Raw genomic sequence first — 19,963 nt, 5'->3', positions numbered from 1 at the left:
TGAGGGTTGGTGTGCCGGGGATGGATGTCCTCATGGAGCAGCTAACGATTGATCCTTATTTTTCTGTTGTTCTGCAGGGTATACAATCTGGACAGATGTCTGATTTTCTACTGCATGAAGGTTTTCTTTTCAAAGGCAATCAATTGTGCATCCCTAATTCAAGTCTCCGCCTTCAAATCATTAGGGAGTTGCATGGTGAAGGGCATGTCGGCCGAGATCGCAGTTTATAGTTGGTACAATCATCTTATTTTTGGCCTACAATGCGAAAGGAGGTGGATAGATATGTTAAACGGTGTCGAATTTGTCAGGTGTCAAAGGGCACATCTACCAATGCAGGACTCTATATGCCTTTGCCAGTTCCATCACAACCTTGGGTAGACATCAATATGGATTTTGTGTTGGGTTTACCACGTACTCAATGGGGAAATGATTCAATATTTGTGGTTGTTGATCATTTTTCTAAGATAGTGCACTTTATTCCTTGCAAAAAGACGACGGATGCAGTTAATGTGGCCCAGTTATTCTTTCGAGACGTCTATCGTTTGCATGGATTACCGTCTTCTATAGTATCAGATCCAGACACTAGGTTTTTGAGTCATTTTTGGCGCAGCCTATGGAAAATGGTGAACACTCAGCTCAATTTTATTAGTGCATATCATCCTCAAACGGATGGCCAAACAGAGGTTGTCAATCGATCCCTTGGTAATATTTTGCGGTGTTTAGTGGGTGATCATGTGAAGACCTGGGATCAGAAGCTTTGTCAAGCTGAGTTTTCTCATAATCATGTTATCAACTGAAGTACTGGATATAGTCCATTCCAGGTGATCTATTGTGTTCAGCCACGGGGACCACTTGATTTGATGTCACTGCCTGTTTCTAGGGTTGTTCCAAAGAAAGTGCAAGATTTTGTTGGAGGACTACATGATGTTCATAAGGCTGTTCATGACAACTTGGTCCGAGCTAACTCCAAGTACAAGCAAGATGTAGATAAAAAACGCAGACAAGTTGATTTTGAAGTAGGTGACTTTGTTTGGGCTGTTTTGACTAAAGATCGTTTTTTGGTTGGTGAGTACAACAAGCTATCAGCTAAGAAGATTGTGCCAGTGGAGATTGTGGAGAAGATTAATTCCAATGCTTACCGTCTACAGTTGCCAAGCCACATTCGTTGTTCTGATGTATTCAATGTAAAGCATTTGCTTCCTTATTATGGGGATTCTTCTGATGATGACCATGGTGCACATTCGAGGTTGAATTTTGTCTACCCGGGAAGGGATGATGCGGGCCCTAGTGTGGAGGATCGGGCCCTTGCGTTCCTAGAGGCCCACAATCGTGTGACTAAAGGTGCTTCACGAAAATGACCATAACTTTGGCTACGAATCTCCGTTTCGGGCCTACGACCAGTCAAATCGAAGCTTGGAGCAAGGAGCACGTCTAGGTTTTTGAGTCCAGAAATCGCTTTCTAAATGGAGTTATGAGCAATTTTGTTATTTTTCCTTAATTTTTGGGTTTTGTTTTTGGGTTTGTATTTGGCCCATGGACTCTTAGGGTTTCATTTTAATTTCTGCTTCTTATTTAACTGTTTTTGATGTAATTTGGATGGTCAATCATCAATTTTATGAACTTTTGATTTTCTCCCAAATTCTGTGTGTTAACCCATATTTTGAATCCAATCCCACGGTATTCGTAGAATCAATGTGGTTTTGAAGAGATTGTCCTGGCTATTCTTTTAGAATCAACAGGTTCATTCTTGGTTATCTTTGTGTTGTTTTTTTGTGCTGCATCACAAACTGGCCATATGGCTCGGGGAGTGCTTGAAAAACCAAGTCAACAACCAACTTCCTCGGGAAAACGACACCCAACATTCCCAGCCTGTCAATATGCAACTTCATCTCCAAGACATGAGCACATACAAATTTCCCATCTTGGTGTTTGCTTGCCAATAGGGTTTGAGTGACCTTGAACTTTTCAAGTCGAAAAACATGTGGGTCAAGGAGAATTATTGGAAGAGGTGGAGGGAGTGAAGTTTGATTTGTGGGAACATCATCTTCATGGGGAAAGCTTTTTCCAAAAGATTTGGGAAGACCATTGTTGTCAGAACTAGACATCTACAAGCGATAAATTCAATTTTAGTTGATTTAAGTCCTTAATATTACACCCAAATGAAATATTAAGGCTAGGACCCAACACAATATTGTACAATTCAGAAGAGGGATGTCGTAATCTAATTGTAAAATATTTTAAGGTAGGTAAATGACGATTTATCAATTCCACCATGGAAACGAAATTTTAAACGAATTACGTATTAAATGAAATTCCTAGATCTTTTTAGATTCATTGAACTTTTTAATGACATGTTTAATCTTGTTTATGCCCTTCAAGTTTGTGACTGGGATACTGAGGATCACAAACAATGGGTGAATAACCATGCAAATTAGCTTGGTACTCTCGAAGTCGTTTATCACCTAATCAATGTGCCGGTTAACAACACACACTCCATTGATCTATGATAAACATTGAGTTACCCTTTACCACCCTTACTAGTCCATGTTAGTGTGTCAGTTAACCACACACGCTCCACTAACAACTTGGCAAGGTGCAAAGTGTAATTTTATGGATTAGCATCAAATTCACATTTTTCCTAAAGTAACTACGATTGAGAATTTATAAGGGTTTAGTTACTTTATGTTTCAATAGACTTTTAATGAGGATTTAAATGTCCTGTCAAACCCGTTTGGCTAACGATCCTCCACTGGTCAAGGGTACGACGGGTAAGAGTGAATACCCAATGAGGGTCATTTTACAGGCCGCTTCCTTAAACACCCTTTATAGACCAACTTTGTGAATGTTGTCTACTAACGGTAAGACTGAAGTTTTTACTTATACATATATAATATATTAAACCTTTAATTTTATATAGTATAAGGGTGTATTTTATACTTTTAAAATACTAGGTGGTTTAATCTATTAATAAATTATACTCTAAATTTAATAAACTTTAAACCATATGATTATGGATTTATAAATTCTCTTTAATTAAAAAAATTAATCAATTTAATAAAGTCCATAAGGTTCAATTGAACTATTCAAAGCATCAATGTTATAAAAATTCAAAATCAAAAACTATTTAATTAACTATTAAGTTATGGACCCAATAGTTGCACCTTTTTGAAACATTTCAATTACTAGATATCCGTTTTAGAATTTAATATTTTAAATTAAAACTTTTTAATTAAACTTTTTAAATTCCAAAACTTAATTCAAAAACTCTTGAATTCTAAACTTGATGGCAAGTTTTGTAACTCCTTAAAAAACTTTTTTGTTTGAAAACATAATGGCAAGCTTTTATAACTCTCTTTAGTCATAAAAACAGAGTTTTGAAGTTGCATAACTTGAAGGCAAGTTATGAACCTCATCAAAGCTATTTAGATCAAATCTTTAACTAATAAAATAATCAAAATTTTATCATTTTACCAATCTGATCTAATGCAACTCTTATAGCAAGATAACTTCAAATCAAAGAATTACAAACAATTAGCTTATCATGTAAACTAGTAATTATTTCAAGACTTGACAATTTATCTTCTAATTGGATGAGGTTAATCACTACCATATAAAAAACAGTATTTATGATAAAAAACAGTTCATGGTAATGATCCTAATCCAATCTTGGTCAGAAAAATCTGAAAACCTGCAACCAGCCTATCCAACTCGTCGAGTTGGCTTGAGAAATAACCAGTGCATCTATATAAAAGAAAACAACCCATGTCTCTGATACCATTGTTGGGTTTTATGTAATATAACACTCCTATGGATCTAAGTTTTCTCTAGTTATACATGCAACAAAAATTCTCCAAAGCATGAAGCCTACAACTAGCATACAATTTGATATTTGAATCATAAAACTAGTTGGAAGAATGCCTCTTTAGTTTAGCTTGTAGAATTTGGCCTTTCAAGAGCTTAGCACCTCATGTATGATGCCTCTAATGGAATCACAAGACACCATGAACAAATGGATGATAATAAGAGAGAGGTCATGTACACACCAAAATCGGATAGGGTTCTACTTAGAACTCTTGGGTGTAATTTTGGAGCTAAGAGGTTTCTCTTATAGTGTGGAATTCCTAGAGTTTAAAGTTGTAAACTCTAATCCACTTCCTTGGGCCTCTAATCCAATAACCCATATGATAAACCCTTTGGACTAAATCTTCATGGACTCCACAAAGATTTAGTCCACATAATCAACATGGATCTTTAGTCCAAACTATAAGTGTCACTGATTTACTTAATCAGTCCCCGTTAATCTAATTAGTCACTTTTGATCACTAAATTAATTCCAAGTCAATTCTTGATCAATACTAATTAAACAATACAACTTCTCAATTAATATATTATACTTATAATATATTAATAAATCACAAATAACCTCTTTCTCAAATATCCATCCTTTCAAATTGCCATGGTAAATGCAACCCACAAAGACCATGCTACTATCGGGTCAAGTACATACCAATTATAGTTATGGGCTAAAACCCCTAATCCAACAAAAACTAACCTCCTCCAACCCACTATAAGAGAACTTCTAACAAACTTAAATAATTAAATTACTAGAATTTCCCTCGAACAAATTACTTATGGATTCGCCTGGGGACGAATTCTCTTTTCTACCCAGCCTCTCGTAAGTATACTTCAACAATGTCTTATCAGCTTAATGGCCCTCTCTATAAGTAGAAACTTCAACCAAAACTTTAAATAACAGGCGACCATGATTTGGTTGTATGATTAATAAACAAAAATGTAATTGCTTCAAAGTACATGGAGGGGTTAGGCTGAGCTTATAGAGCTTACCGAGAGCTGGAAGACGGTGACACTAGTAGAGGGGAAGGGCTGAAGGAAAGCGGCACTGAAAGAAGGCTTTTATCGAGGTGGTATCGCCAGAGGAGGATTAGGACTAGGCTTCACGAGAGGAGTGACATACCGATTTCAATATAAAACTAGTGAACCGTGGCTTCACGTTTGACAGAACTTATAGATCGCCGGAGGTGGTGATGACAGATAGATAAATGCGTTTGTGTAGGAAGATGGAGAATGAACAGTTGGTCGAAAGGTACAAATGTTGAGGAATCGTGAATCATAGGTGCGAATACAAGGGAAGCGGGAGTAACTAGGAAAAACATAAAACTAAATTTTTTTAGGGACTTTGGATTATATCTGGGTTGGTTCATCTGGGACTAATTCGTAGGAAGAAGAAGATGGTTCGTTGGAGAGAGAAAAAGATATATATATATATATATATATATATATATATATATATATATATATATATAGAGAGAGAGAGAGAGAGAGAGAAAGAGAGAGAGAGGACCCCTTACATATTAAATTTCATTTTTTTCTGTTAAAAAAAACAAAAGAAAACCTTAGAAATGGTCCCTGGGTAGTGAAATGATGAAAATTCCCTTTGCTTAATGGACAAAACTGACAGAGTGAGCAATAATGACTAAACATTACAACTTTTGAAACTATAGGGAGCATCCATGCGGCTTTTTAAATTTAGGGACGAAACTTCATATTTTTTGAAACTACAGAGACCATTTATGAAGTTTTGTCACATATGAATATAACATGTGACGAAATTTGATGTAATTTTTTTTTTGGTAAAAAAACTTTATTACATTTTATATTCATATACAAATGATACTTAAACTGTACAAAAAATTAAGCATACGTTTTATTTATATATGAATGACGAATGTACTATATAAAAAGCAGATGCACTTTTATTCACTTTATGAATAATGGGATCTGAAAATATAAAAAAAAATTATCTTCAAATTATATCAATATGGATGTCAATTTATAGAGAATAAAAAATTATTAATGATCTATTTGTAGATAATAAAAAATTATGAATTACAACATAAAGATGTGAATATGCTTTGGTATTTGAACTTTACGAAGTAATTAGGTTACATATAATTGTCGTATATAGTGACAGTCTACATCCTGATATCTACTTTGCCCAAAAAACCAGTGATCATCATTTAGTTTGTTAATGGGAAAATAATGTGCAAAACAAATAAAATAGTACTTTTAATAAATAAACCAAATAAACAAACTGAAAAAACAAAAGTACTAATATCTATACTAACGTGCTGAACAAGCTACCAAATTAGTCTACATAACCCCACAAAAAATCAGACCTAATCATCATCTATTTCTACAGGCATTGTTGTGATCTACATAACTATCCACGAAGTATTCATATCCCTTCTTTCCATGAGAAAAACTGTAAGTCAAATATGTTGTGATATATCGAATGCTTAAGTAGCAGTCTAAGTGTTGAATAGCTTGTCAATACTGAAGGTCTTCATGACTTTGATACTATATGTATTTTATCAAGCGCAGTTGCAATTTCTCTTTACCTGTTGGAGTCCTGATATATTTTTGTATCAGCTAAGTACACTATAAATAATGTAGGTATTGTTAACATGTTGTTGCGCTCTTATTAAACAAATAAATTTATCACTATTGGTTGCACTAAAAATATAGCATAGGGAAGTAGGGTCGAATCCTTAGCGACACAACCTAATGGTGAAAGCTTTTTTTTGCATCAGGGACATTCTAGTCAAGAAACAAAAAATATGAAGGGGGATTTTTAAATTAAAATAAAAAAGCTAAAATTTGCAGTGATATTAAATTAAACGAAAATAAATAATAAAAACGGTTTCAGCTCTGTTGTGACTTTCCTAATCATGCAACTAGCCCATATCTGATTATTTGAGATGCATTCTATCTAAGTTGGTACTGAGAAAAACTAACAAGCTCTAGTATAATCTCTTTTACCTTATTTAGTTAACCAAAACCAGCTCTTCAATTAACCCTAACTTTTTACAATTCAATTAAACAAGCTCTTAATTAAATCAAAAAATTTGCATTAAGCTTTGTGTAAAATACTCAGCAATACCCAATACTTCTCACAAGCTCGGAAGCGTAAAGATATGATTTTTCAGTTTATATTAGAGTTAAAACCCAAAATGGAACCAATCTGATACTTGTTACTTTTATCAGTTGACAAGAACAATTACAAATTCTATTAAGTGATTAACTAGACTGATAAAACCCTTGCTAGGTGATCAGACTAACATGAATTTAAAACCAAACATTCATTAAGAACAAAACTAAAAATTTTAGATAGAAACACAAATAAAAAATCAGATCTGAAAACTAATCACATGAAAAGTACTAGTCTTTGCAGAACTAAAAAATAAATCAAAATAGATAAAAGAAACATTTACTGATCAATTTTCTAAACTAGATGTGTGAGACGATTCACAGTCTTCAGATCTCTAAAAGTAGCTGAAAGATATTAGAAATCACCTTCAGAAGTGGTTTTCTTCGTCTGGAATCGACCAAACCTTACAACTGATTATGAAGGTTGTATTTATACTTAAGTTGGAAACTTCTAGAACAAGAAACGGATAACATTCGATCATATGTATTGAGGTTGCGATCGCAGGTTTTAAAATACACGCGTCATGGGCCTTTTTAATGAGGTAGAAAGCTATTTTGACACTTTTTAGCAAATTTGCGATCTCATATATCAAACATTGCAATCGCATGTTCTGAGTTTCTACTCCCGTATGAATTTTTAGCACAAAAAAATCTCGAAGACAAGTTGCGACCAAACTTGCGATCGCATAAAGGCTCCATATGATCGCATGGACAAGAGTTGCGATCACATATTTTTCTTAATACGTCCGAAATTTCATCTATTTTTCATATCATTTTGAATTGCATCAATCGGAGTTATGGTCCATGAGATATGCTTAAAATACTGACAGGGGGTCACAGCTACCAGCAACATCCTTTAACTTTAGATTATAGATTCTATCTTCGTGTGATCAATTCGATTGAATGTTTATTGACCAAAACATCTTCCAAGCATTCCTCAACATACTCCTTTAGTTCCAAATCAATTTTAAGCTCCAAAAGCGCAACCAACTGCTCCCAAAGTACTGTTTCACTCGAGCTATCTGAAATTGGCATAAGAACACGAGTAGTACGGAGATTCTAACGAAAGACATGCTCTGAACATTATCTAAACAAATGAAATTCAAATGTACAAAATATGATGCTAAAATGATAATAAAAACTACCCTATAAGACACAGAAAACGACATTTAACAAATCTCCCTAAGCTTAAACCTTACTTGCCCTCAAGTAAGAAAAAGATAAAACATTATAAAAAATGGAAAGATGTAGATGACATAAAAAGAATTTAGGAAAAAAAAAGAAAATAAAAACTTAAACTAAAATACTTCACTCTTTTTTGTCACATGATCAGATTTCACAACAAGGAAGTTTTAATGAAATCACTACCTAGACAACAGTCCCAATACTTTATATTAACGATTCAGATTTCATATTTTATAAGTTAAACCAAGCTTGAGCAAATAATTTTTAGACCGAATTAAATTTGTGAAAACAGTGTATTTTTAAAAATCATTTTACAAAAATTTGTTTATAAAAACATAGCTTGACCAACCCCTCCTTTTTTTTTCTACCTCGTCCGGTAAACGCGGTAAACTCCTTTATGGACAGAAAATCCAAGCTTACCCTATGATTCCACTATCGAGAGATCAATCTCATTATACCACACGTCTTCTTTGTCTTGATCAACTCTTCAGATTTAACTTGCTTGCATCTTGATTTCGACTTGAACTTGACTTGGATTTAACTTTGAATTGTAGATTTGTTCAGGTTGCTTGATATACCATTTCTAACATATATATTGACTAGGTGCGAATTTTACTTTGAGGCCCACCATATCTTCAATACTTAAAAAATGATAATAAATTGTGGGTATAACAAGAGTTCTCTCCCAACCTCAAAAGGCGCAGAAACTATAGGGTTCACTACTTCAAGGAGTGATTAGGGTTATCCAATCTAGGTTCTTTTTAAGGCAATCAGGGAAATTATTTTCAAAACACTATTCGTTTTTCCGTCTCACACTTCCATTGTAAAAATCATCTGACTCATATGTTGGTTCATATTGAAAACATTTAAAGCACTTGAAAGGATAATTTTTAAAATTGATTGTAATGAGACCGTTATTTTCGGTAACTATCACACTTTATCCTAACAGAGCTATCGAACGTAAATAATATCCTCATCTCATTTAAATTTTCAATTTTTTGGATTTTCATATGCAGAAAATAAAAATAACTAGAAATAAAAAAAATTGGTTTTTTTCATGAATGTAGAAAAATAAAAAGGAAAAATATTTTTGATTTTTCAAATTTTTATACGCAAATGCAATAGAATAAAATGCAAAAACAAAAATAAACAAAAAAAAACAAAAATAAACAAAAAAAAAAAACAAAATTGAAAATTTTTAATGAAAAAATGAAAGATTATATTTGTTAACAAAAATGTAAATTTTTTACACTAACTCCCCCCCCCCCCCCCCCAATCTTAAAATGATGCATTTTCCTCAATGCTCAGAGATGAATGAACAACTTAATAAAACATTTAAAAGCAAAAAAGGGTGTAGCTAGGAATGAATGTACCTGATAGGATTGTAGAAATCTAATTTTGACGAAGATATGGCGAAAAAACTGAATTTCAGCAACTCTGTCTATCCTCTAATTTCCCTAAGGTTGCATGGAACTGCGAGCATTTCTTTATTGAAAGCATAAAAACTAAAAACTACTCATCGAGTTGCCTCCAAGAAAGCTGCCCCTTTTTAATGTTGTTGGCTCGACTTTGCCCAACTTGATTATTAACTGGTGTGGTTAGGACTTCTCTGAAGCTCAACTCTTTTTCTTGTGACTCCATATCCCTTCAAATATGGCAATATGGGTGGACCTGGAACTTGTTCAGCAAACTGGAAAGACTCCAAATAGTTATCAGATAAGTCTTTCAGTTGATTAGACTTCTTTCTCTTTCTGATCTTCTTATCCTTCCTAGAAGTCTTCTTCTTCTTTTCTTCAAACTTTCTTCTTTTTAGATCTATATCTGAAATCACCTCAAACATAAACGATAACTTTATCCTCTTCTCCTTCCAAAAGTTTGTTCCTTTTCAACTCCATCTCTGCCCCTTCAGATAATTTTTTTTAGATTTATCAGCTTCTACTAATTCCTTTTCAACAGCCAAGTTCCCTCCTTCATTTTCCCCAAGCTTATCTTCAGCAAACTCCCCTGATGGGTATGATAAATTCCTGTCTGCAAAATTTTCTTGCACGGAGACATTAGAAAACCCATAGCAACAATAAAGGACTGTTGGTACCCATATAATTAGCAAAATATTTTTAGAAGGAAAATCATCACTATTAATTTGAAATTTAACAACTTCCTCATCAAATTCCATTGAAATCATGCCATTAAAACATTAATTTTCGTTTTTGTAGTTTTCATAATTGATCTTCCCAAAATAATAGAGTTTGTATCTGAACTGTCCAAGTTTCCCATGTCCAAAATGTAAATATCAGTAGGATAATCAGATTATCCACTTGGACAAGAACATCCTCCAATACACCTTTTGGGGGTGTACTGTTGAGTGGTCAGCCAACTGAATAATTGTCCCTGTCTTTTGTAAAGTTCCAATTTTGAACTTTTCAAAAAAAGAATACAGAAGTGTTGGATTAGGTGTCTAAGCCCATAACTATAATTGGTATGCACTTGAATTGATAGCAGCATAGTCCTTTTGGGTTGCCCTAAAACCTAACAACCGGACAAGGAAATTATGAAAGGAGAGATATTAATTTATTATGAGATTAATAAATTAATATAAATGATTTATTAATATGTTAAAAGATTAATATATTAATTATAAATCATAATATTTAATTAATAGTTAACCAGAAATTAATTAGAATTAATTTTCGGGTTAAAAATATTAATTATAAAGTGCAGGGACTAGTTTGCAATTATTAGATAGTTGAGTGGAAGGCTCCAGAACCTCCTTGGAAGGAGGTGGACGAAATCTATAGGGGAAACCCTAAGGATTTCGTCCAAGGGGTTTTAGATAAGGCCCGTGGGTTTGCTTAGGCCCTAAGCAAAGGAGCATTAGGGTTTTCCTTAAACCCTAGATCCCTCAGCTATATAAGGAGCCTCCCAGCTCCTGAAATAGGCCACTCCTTCTTTGAAGAAACTCTAGGGCCAAAATTGCATACCCTACTCTCTCTCTCTCTCTCTCTCTCTCTCTCTCTCTCTCCTTCTAGTTTCCTTCTTGCTAGTTCTTGGGTGTGATTCCATTAGAGGCATTACATTTGTGGTGCTAAGCTTCCAAGAAGATCAAGATCAAGATCAAGAGGATTATCAATTGTTTTCTATAACAATTGAAAGGTATGTAACTCTTAAACCCTATTTTGTTAATTTCGAAATTAGCCTCTCTCCTCTAGGGTTCTTGTTTGCAATTCAAAGTTATATGTTCAATTGTTAAAACATAGATCCAAAGTAGGTTGTATGTGAACTTAGGAATTGTTTTTCTAGTTTATTTGTTTTACCTAAAACCCATCAGTTGTATCAAAGCCATTGTTTGTTTTAAATTGAATTGCGATAATAGTTGAATTACAAATTAGGGTTTATAGCCATTAAACCCTAAAGGCCAAAATTTTCGATTTTAGGGTTTTGGTGCAAAGGGTTTTCGAAAAACCCTAGCCTCCATGAACCCTAATCGAAATTAGGGTTAGGGTTTTGAAAACCCTAGCCTCCTCCCCTTGAAATTTTGAAATATGCTACCCCTTTTAGGGTTTCTTTGTTTTGGATAATAGTTGCCTTATTGGATAATTGAGAAAAATAAGGAAATTATCCTATCCCCATATTTTCGAAATCCAGAAGGGATAAGGATTAGGGTTAAATTAATTGTTTAATTTAATTAGATAATCCTTATAAGATTTAATTAATTAATTAAAAGTTAATTAATAGATAAATAATAAATCTAGTTATTTGGTTTATTTTTAATTTAAAATTAATGTCTTAATTTTAGAAATTTATATATAAACCCTAAAGTTTTAAAAGTTTAAAACACACCTTATGTATATATTATAATTAAAGTAAAATATTGTATATGTATAAGGCTATGGTCGGTCAAATCGCTAGTATGCCTCATTCACAAAGCTAATCTATGAGGGGGGTATAAGGAAACTGCCTATAAAGTGGTAGTTGAATGGGTGTCCACTTTCACCCACCGTTTCCTTGATTAGTGGAGGGTCGTTAGCAGAAGGGGTTTGATAAGACAACTACATCTCATTAAAAGTATAATGTTATTAAAGAAAGAACTAGAACATTATTTTACAAAATCCCAACTCTAGTTACTTTAGGAAAAATGTGAAAAGTATGCTAACCCATGAAATTGCACATTATGCTTTATTGGTCGTTAGTGGAGCATGTGTGGTTAACCAGCACACTAAAAGGCACTAATAGAGAGTAGTAATGGGTATCTCATAATTGTCATTTTGATGGAGCGTGTGTGGTTTACCGGCACATCAATAGTTAACGATAAATACAATGAGGTTACCTAGCACATTTTGCATGGTTATTCACATCTTGTTTGTGATCCTCGACATCCCAGTCACAAATAGAAGAGCATAATCCGAGATTAAAACATGCCATTGCATAGTTTCAATGTATCTCAAAAGATCTAGGAGTTTCCAATACATTTAAAACTTAACCTTCTTTTTCATTTTTTCATGGTGGAAATTGGTAAATCGTCATTTACCTACCTTCAAATATTCTGCAAATTGGATTACGGCATCCCTCTTCCAATTTGTGGAATGTTGTGTTGGATCCTATCGTTAATATATCTTTTGGGTGTTTTATTAAGGATTCAATCGACTAACTTGATTTATCCCATTTTATAGTTGTCTGAATCTAACCATGGTCTTCCCGAATCCAAAGGAAAAGGTATTCCTACTCAAAGTGAAAGACTGGTCCACAATGAAGGTGAAAGATCAATCCTTGCCATGTGGACTAGCTTGATTTCACTTCCTCCACCTCCTCCTATTGTTCTCCCAAACCCACAAGACCGAAGGATTGAAAAGTTCAATATCACTAATGCCCTATTGGCAATGAAACATGAAGATGGTAAACCCGTGTGTGCTCACGTCCTAGGGATGAAATCACACATCGATAGGTTGGTAATGTTGGGTGCGACCTTTCCCAAGAAGTTAGTTGTGGACTGGGTTCTTCATTCACTCCCTGATTCATATAATAAGTTCAAAGAGAGTATTATATGATGGATCTTAACGCAACCCTCATTGACCTAACTTACATGCTTATTGCTGCTGAATCAAAAAAGTGTTTTGGCAAATCAATGGAGCATATTTGTTTGGTGAATCAACCAACCATGCTTTCAAGGACATTCCTGGAGAACCCACTTGTTTCTGCAGCCAAGAGAAGCAGTGTTGGATACAAATCTGCCCTGAGAACCTGAAGAGTCCAAGAGATGGGAGAGTCAAGGAATATGGCTCTGCTTCAGGTAAAATCCACTATCTAACTCCATTAAGTTCCTATTCATTGATTCTTAATACATAATGTGATAAGATTACATTTGAATGTTTTGCAAGATCAGAGAAAAGAGAGGAAGCTTGATGGAAAAGCAAGATAAGTCTGATCACGAAGAAATGGATCACGATCGCATGGATTCGAAGATAAGATTTTTTAGCTTAGAAAGTTATGATAGATTTGTTAGGAATATTTGATTACATAGTTTTTCAATTGATTTTGCATTTAAAGGACATGTTTTCCGCTGATTTTATGAATAAAATAAAATTTTTGGTTTGAATAATTTTATATATCCTTGCAATGAAATCGTTATGAAAAATTGATGTTTGTGTATTATTATCAATAATGGATTTGATTCTTAATTATGTCATTTGTGGAAATGTCAAGAATTTGCCAAATAAAGGAAGATTCTCATCGCCCAAGTTTCAGTTGGACAGAAACTTGGAGTCATGCAACTTGGTTGTGTGATGAATGAGAAACTTCATATTTGGAAATTAGACTAATTCTTTGACAAAGAGTCAAGAGAAGGACTAGGAGATCGAGCACACTAGGTTGTACATTGATCAACTCCACCATGAGAGTGATAAAGATATTCGTCATGATTTACTAAAGTTTAGTGAATATGGTTATACTTATAAGATTAAATATAATTCTGAGTTGATTGAAAGAGTTTCAATCAATAGTAGAACGAATAAGAAGAATCAAGAAGGCAGAAAAATAAAAGTTTCTCTATTCTAAGAAGAAGGGAGAGTACCTTTTATTGTATTTTATGATAAGTCTTTATGATTAAAAACCACATCTCAATTGATCCTCCAAGTAAGTCTTAGTGCATTTGTATGACCAAGAAGAGGAATCGAGAATTGTAGAAATGGTTAAAATCAAGAAGTCAATCATACTTCGTTCCAATATCAAGTCTTAGAGTTATATTCGAAGATTGTGAATTGAGTGACAAGTCTTAAGTAGGTTCATAACACTCATCAAATATGGAGTTTAGAAAAGGCTTTCTTATTCTTGCACATTTGAAATTGGTAAGTTGTGCTGTCTTCGATAAGACAAAGACCAACTAGGACCAATTATGTGAAGTGTTTTGTCTTGATAAGAACAACACTAACTCTTGAATATTTGTTTTGTCTAGGAAAGGTTCCTGACGAGAGAATCATATATGTCAAGAGGTAAGTGGGAGTCTCGATTGTCTTGAAAAGTTTCAAGAACAAATCAAGAATAAATCGATAGTTAATCACTAGCACACGACTTGAGGTTTCTAACCTATTGTGTTCACATATTATTGTTTCTGTGCCATTCCAGGTTAGTCAACTATGCATGTGAGTTCTATGAGATCTCAATGGGTTACATAGGGGCAAGGAACCTTGATCAATGGAAAGTACATTGAAAGGTAGGGGTGAGTTGCTAAATAACTTGGAAGCAAAGGTGGGACCCTTGATGGCAAGAAATTAAGAATGGACAAGTTCAATCCATAAGAGTTTGGATTTGTCACAATTGTTGTCTTATGATTATGGTTATGAAAAATTCACATGGATAGGAACACATACACCACAAAATCTGATTGTTATAAGGTTTCTCTCCTTCATGAAAATGATTGTGACGAAACACTTTCACTAAGAAAGATTTTGAAGATAGCATTATGTAATTTGTATTTCTCAAATTCGATTATGATTACGGCATCCCTCTTCATAGTTCGAATTGTGGGAAGTGGAAAATGGGTCTGAACATTTTAGACTTATTCTAGAAATGTTTAAACACACATAATGGTTATCTACGGAAAGGTGTAGGAGTTCGAGAAAGCTTAAATAAAGGCTTATCAAAGCGTCTCGGTTTCAGAAATCTGAACTTTGGAAAAGAAAGTCAATAAGTAATTGGTTTCTAGAAGTCCAACTAATTTTTGAATACATGTCAAAGCTAGTAGGAGCATAAATGTTATGCAAGGATAGATATAATCATCATGTTAGTGGGAGCATGATTATTATTATTTTAAGTATTGCAAGTTGGCAATATTAATTATAGAAAAACAAACGTTTCAATTTGCAAAGTTGCATGAGTTGATAAGTAATTTTTTCTATAATTAAGGGAGAGAATATTATACTTCGTTTCAAAATCTAAAGCTTAGATTGAGAAATTTTAATAAATTAAGGGAGGGAATATTATACTTCGTTTCAAAATCTAAAGCTTAGATTGAGAAATTTTAATAAATTTAGTCAAAGGATACATAGTGTGTTCTTAAACTTCGATTATGATTACGGCATCCCTCTTCATAGTTCGAATTGTGAGAACATGACACATAAAATATTATGGAAGAAGATTGATAAAGTATCATATCTTTATGTAAGAATATTATGCATTGTGTCCCATACGCTTCGGGTATAGGATCGATTACAAATGCTATAATATTTTACCATTCTTAAATTTTCCAAATGTCTAGCACATTAAGAGGGAAAAAGGAATAGAGTCGGTTTTGACTAAAATAATTAAACAACTATCAAAGAACGATCCAAAGTTCATTGAGGATTGGTCGCTTGTGAGTAGTTGGAAGTATGATATTGGATAGACTATATCAACATTATTATGAATAGATAAGATTGTATTAAGAATGAGTTGTCATATGGCAAATATGGAAATGTTTCCATTTTGGGAGTTGGATGTTGAGAGTCTATGTCTAGATTAGAAACTTTTATGCAAGAAGGATGTTCAAAGGAATGTACTTTGAATATGAGACTTTGCGTCTGTGGAATTGTCTTGTGACATTTTTTTTATAACAGTACTTTGTAATTTCATTGGCCAAGTCTTGGTGACTTTTGTGCTATGACTTTGCGAAAGGATCGTTGCATAAAATGTTAGAATCTAGCATATTCTAGTAGTAGCAAGAACCTTGTGTTCTAACACTAATTATAAGGATTGGAAATTGTGAAATGAGCATCATTGGAAAAGTTTTTCAATTGATCTATTTCACAAAGTAAGGACCATGGGAAACAAAGTATGCAGGCTTGGAGCATGGGACAATTATTGTTATAATTCAAGTGATAGGTTGATTAATTGAAACATTATACAATGAATAATGTGTAATTAATATGGTGACTAAATAAAAGGAGTTTTATTTTTACTCAAAAGTTTGGGGCCATATTGGATTCGATTATTATTGTGTTTCATATTTTGCATGTTTTACTTCCCAAATAATATGATTGTTCAAACTCCACAGTCGCTCATACTTTTGGAAGTAAGTAGTGAATTAAGACTGTCATGAGTTGGATTGCAGATTGTCTAAGGATAGACACAGCAATAGAATTGCTGCAATGTTCATGAGTACTCAGAGAGTGAGATTTGAGTATTAGATAAACCCACGCTTAGAGTATTACTTCATGGAATTCATCACGAGTAATGCTGAGACAATAATATCTCTGACCTTGAAATAGAGATATATGAGTTGTAATTTGCAAGTCGGTTATACATTGGTGATACGAAAACGCATCAGTAACTAGGTCTTATAAAACGTATTGTCATGTATGGTTTAATGAGGAAAAGATACAAGCATATGAGTCAATGTTTATTCGTTCCATTTTGCCCTAATGGGAAAAGCGATATCTGTGGGCCCCTCGATGATTTGGTGTTGACTTTTGTGCTGGGCCCAGCCAGGACTAAATTGATGTGTTCGATCAGAAGTCCTATATCATCACAAATCAGAAATCGAGAAACATAGATTCTGGACAAAGAGATTGATTGTATTCCATGTCTTATGTCTAGAGATATCTAGTAGAACAAAGGGTCATGTGATCACTTATCTTAGGACACGTAACTGACTGGGTCAGAGTTCGGCAGCAGCTTTTGGAAGCTACAATTTGTTGGTCAAATTTAAAAGTCATACTAGCAATTATAGTTACAGACTTATCCAAGTGGGAGACTGTTGGATTAGGTGTCTAAGCCCATTACTATAATTGGTATATGCACTTGAATTGATAGCATCACAGTCCTTTTGGGTTGCCCTAAAACCTAGCAACCGGACAAGGAAATTATGAAATGAGAGATATTAATTTCTTATAAGATTAATAAATTAATATAAATGATTTATTAATATGTTAAAAGATTAATATATTAATTAGAAATCATAATCTTTAATTAATAGTTAACCAGAAATTAATTAGAATTAATTTTCAGTTAAAAGTATTAATTATAAAGTGCAGGGACTAGTTTGCAATTATTAGATAGTTGAGTGGAAGGCTCCAGAACCTCCTTGGAAGGAGGTGGACGAAATCTATAGGGGAAACCCTAAGGATTTCGTCCAAGGGGTTTAAGATAAGTCCCTTGGGTTTGCTTAGGCCCTAAGCAAAGGAGCAATAGGGTTTTCCCTAAACCCTAGATCCCTCAGCTATATAAGGAGCCTCCCAGCTCCTGAAATTGGCCACTCCTTCTTTGAAGAAACCCTAGGGCCAAAATTTCATACCATACTCTCTCTCTCTCTCTCTCTCTCTCTCTCTTTCTCTCCTTCTAGTTTCCTTCTTGCTAGTTCTTGGGTGTGATTCCATTAGAGGTATTACATTTGTGGTGCTAAGCTTCCAAGAAGATCAAGATCAAGATCAAGAGGATTATCAATTGTTTTATATAACAATTGAAAGGTATGTAACTCTTAAACCCTAGTTTGTTAATTCTGAAATTAGCCTCTCTCCTCTAGGGTTCTTGTTTGCAATTCAAAGTTATATGTCCAATAGTTAAAACATAGATCCAAAGTAGGTTGCATGTGAACTTAGGAATTGTTTTTCTAGTTTATTTGTTTTACCTAAAACCCATCAGGAAGGACATTGATTGAAGCTCCTAGATCAAGCATGACTTTTGGAAAATTAAGGGTGCGTTTAGTTGCAGAAAAATGGGTCGTTTTCCAGAAAAATTTTCCAAGAAAAATGAGAATTTTGAAAATGCGTTTAGTTCGTCTATTTTTCTAAATTTTTCACAGAAAATGAAAATTTTCCATTTTCTAAAATTACAAAGAAGTTTAAAATTTTTTGGAAAACTGATAATCATTGTTTTCCACATTTTTCTAATTCCAAATTTTTTCTAAAATGTAAACACACATCCACTCCCACCCCATCCACCTCTACCTACCCCCACCTTAACACCCTCCACCCACACACACACACATACATACCCCCCACCACACACACACACACACATACATACCCCCCACCACACACACACACATACATACCCACCGCCCCACACACCCACCCACACACACACACCAACCCACAAACACACACATCCACCCGCACACACACACACACACACCAACCCACACACACACACTTACCCACCCACAAACGCACACATACACATACCCACCCACCCACACACACACCCACAAACACACACACATACACATATATACCCACCCATAAAAACACACACACATACATACCCACCAATACACCCACACACACACTCACACACATACCCACCCACACCCCCACAAACACACACCCACACACACAAACCCACACCTACCACCACCCCCACCCTCACAGACACACACATACAAACCCACACCTACCCCCACCCCCACCCTCACAGACACATACACCCACACACGCACACACCTACACTTACCCCCACAAACACACACACACACACACTCACAACCACTGCCGCTGAACCGCTACCGTCACCGCCCCCACCCACACCCTACCACCGCTACCGTTTTCTAAAAATGAAAACTAATAGAAAAATACACATCTAAACACGTTTTCTAATTTTCTAAAACTGAAAATGAAAAATGAATAAGTTTAACTAAACGCGTTTTCTAAATTTTTCAATGAAAAATGAAAATGGAAAATGAAAATGGAAAAGGGAAAACAAAAAATGGAAAATGATTTTTTTCCGTAACTAAATGCAAACTAAGGTTCCCCAAGTTACAAGGAACTGAGAAAATCCCCAGATCCTTGCATTTTGGATGCAAACCTTTTTGTAAAATAGAGAATATATTTTTGCCAGATTTTACAATTTCATTAAATTTTATTTTTTTTCTTTGAAACACATAATTGTTTTAGAAAATTAGCATATCGAGGAATGTGTTTTATAACATCAAGTAAAATGATGTTTACCTCAACTTTGCAAAAAATCTTCATGATGTCCTCATCCTCATGCTCGTGTTTCGTGCTCCTCAGTCACGATGGGAAGGGCGGTAATGGCTTGTATTTTTTCAGAATTGGCTTCGGTAGTGTTGGACTTTCTTTTACTTCTAGATTTTTAGATCCTTCTTCAACCAACACCTCTTCATATTCCTCCTCTTCTTTTTCAGGCTCTTTTAAATCTTCTTCTTCGACCAAAACGTCTTCAAATTCTTCCTCAGATTCGTTTTCTGGTTCAGATGTGCTTGGGCCTTCATATGTGTTCCTGCTTCTCAAGGAAATAACACTCACGTTGTGCTTCAGATTGTTTTCTGTGTGCCCTAGTAACTTTC

The sequence above is a fragment of the Lactuca serriola genome, chromosome 4, assembly GCF_051521515.1.
Source record: "Lactuca serriola cultivar US96UC23 chromosome 4, Lser_US96UC23_V15, whole genome shotgun sequence".
NCBI classification, from domain to species: domain Eukaryota; kingdom Viridiplantae; phylum Streptophyta; class Magnoliopsida; order Asterales; family Asteraceae; genus Lactuca; species Lactuca serriola.
This window is presented reverse-complemented; position numbering follows the sequence as displayed.